The sequence below is a fragment of the Lycium barbarum genome, chromosome 1 (genome assembly GCF_019175385.1).
Source record: "Lycium barbarum isolate Lr01 chromosome 1, ASM1917538v2, whole genome shotgun sequence".
NCBI classification, from domain to species: Eukaryota; Viridiplantae; Streptophyta; class Magnoliopsida; order Solanales; family Solanaceae; genus Lycium; species Lycium barbarum.
This window is the reverse complement of record NC_083337.1, coordinates 146608972-146611622: the sequence shown is the minus strand read 5'-3', so window position 1 is coordinate 146611622 and position 2651 is coordinate 146608972.

The following is a 2651-nucleotide window of genomic DNA, read 5'->3' as shown; positions in this document are numbered from 1 at the left end:
CTTATATCTGGCAATATCCGAGGTCTCAGTAAGTGGCGTTTTGGTTTGAGAAGAAGAATGTCGCAATTCCCTATATATTATATGAGTAGAACATTAGGGGATGCAGAGACATGTTATCCTCACCTAGAAAAATTGGCTTTAGCTTTGGTAAGTGCTTCTAGGTAACTGAAACCTTATTTCCAATGCCAACTGATATGTGTAGTAACCACGTGCCCATTAAAAAATATCATGCATAAACCAGAGTTGTCAGGAAGATTGACAAAGTGGGCCATAGAAATAAGCTATTATGACATCGAATATAAATCCAGAACGGCTATTAAATCTCAAAATTTAGCCGACTTCGTAGCGGACTTTACGCCCGCAATGGTTCTTGAGGTAGAAAAATAACTTTTTCTTACCTCGAGGAAAACCTCGGGGATCTATACCTTGTACACGGATGGAGCATCGAACGTGAAAAGGTCCGGACTGGGAATTGTTCTTAATTCCCCCGCAGGCGATATTATTCGACAATCAATCAGGACATTAAAATTGACTAACAATGAAGCCGAGTATGAGGCTATGATTGCAGGTTTATAAGGCTATGATTGTAGGCTTGGAATTGGCTCGAAGCTTAGGGGCTGAAGTCATTGAAGCAAAGTGTGACTCTCTTCTTGTTGTGAATCAAGTGAACGGCATTTTCGAAGTCAAAGATAAACGAATGCAGAGATACCTAGAAAATATTCAAGTAATTTTACACTTGTTCAAAGAATGGACTATGCAACATGTACCGAGGGAATAGAAACAACGAGGCAGATGCATTGGGCAACTTAGGTTTGTCAGTCAGAGTGGAGGAATTCAACTCTAGCACAGTCGTTCAGTTGATGAATTCTGCAGTGGAAAATAGTCATGCCGAGATAAATACAATGAGCTTGACATGGGACTGGCGCAATATGTACATAGACTATTTGCGAGGTGGGAAATTCCCAGCGAACTCTAAGGAGTCAAGGTCTTTTCGAACCAAAGCAGCGAGATTCTGCTTGATCGATGCCAGTTGTATCGCCGATATTTTTACAAGCCTTTGGCTAAATGCTTGGGTCCCGGAGAAACGGATTATGTGATGCAAGAAGTCCACGAAGGGACTTGCGACAACCATTCGGGAGCCGAAGCTTTGGTCTGAAAGATAATCAGAGCAGGATACTACTGGAACAAGATGGAGGAGGACGCGAAGAATTTTGTCCAAAAATGCGACGGGTGCCAAAGGCACGCACCGATGATCCATCAACTATAGGAATTACTGCATCTGGTTCTTTCTCCATAGCAATTCATGAAATGGGGAATGGACATTGTCGGGTCTTTGCCCTGGGCTCCCGGTAAGGTTCGGTTCATTTTGTTTATGACTGACTTTTTTTCTAAATGGGTTGAAGCACAGGCCTTCGAGAAAGTCAGGGAGAAGGAAGTCATTAACTTCATTTGGGACCACATCACTTGTCGGTTCAACATTCCTTCCGAGATAACTTGCGACAACGATCAACAGTTCATTGGTAATAAGGTCAATGACTTCCTCGAAGGATTGAAAATCAAAAAGATTCTGTCAACTCCGTATCACCCAAGTGCAAACGGATAAGCGAAGTCAACAAATAAAACCATAATTCAAAATCTGAGGAAGCGACTAGAGGATTCGAAGCATAAGTGGAAGGAAGTTTTGCCGGAGGTACTATGGGCATATAGAATGACATCAAAGTCAAGTATTGGAGAAACACCGTTTTCTCTATTTTATGGTGCGGAAGCCTTAATCCCTATAGAAGTCAGAGATCCGAGCCTAAGATTTCGATATTCGACAAAAGAGTTAAATGAAGAGGTTATGGCCGTAAAACTTGAATTGACAGATGAACTTCGTGAAAGTGCATTGGTCAGTTTAGCAGCTCAGAAACAACGAATGAGAAGATATTACAATCGAAGAACGAATCTTCGACATTTTCAAGTTGGGGACTTAGTGCTACGGAAAATTACCCTGCACACTAAGAATTCTGATGATGGGAAACTAGGCCCAAATTGGAAAAAACCATATAAGATAACTGTAACAACTGGAAAAGGGTCGTATCAACTGGAAACTACAGATGGCCAGCAGCTGCATAACAACTAGAATGTGGCACACTTGAAAAACAATTATTGCTAAGGTACGAACCTCAAACCCTTTGTGAATTTAAGAAGTTCTCACCCTTTTCCCTTATAGGTTCAAACAGGAACAAAATTCAAAGAAAGTAGAATTAAGTCTGAAAACACGTGTTGTACTATTTTTTTCTTAGCTCGGTTTTATCACGAAGTGGGTTTTCCGGCAAGGTTTTTAATGAGCAAACAACATACAACGTGTTAATTTCTCATTAAAAAACCAAGCTAAGTACCGAGGACTTGAAGACCAGCCAAGTGCTGAGAACGGGGGACTTCCCGACGCCTTTTTTTATAGTGTTTCTCTGCTCATGCTTCGCATACAAACACTAGGGAACTATCATACCCTCATCAAAATGGAAAGATCAAGAAAGCTTTAATAAATCGAGACATTTTATTTTTTGTACTTACCAAACTTTCTGCATTAGGATTTGATGTAAAGGTCAAATGATCGAATGAATCGTGCCCGGATAGTTTTGCTACGGCAAAAAGAAGAATGAGTCGAG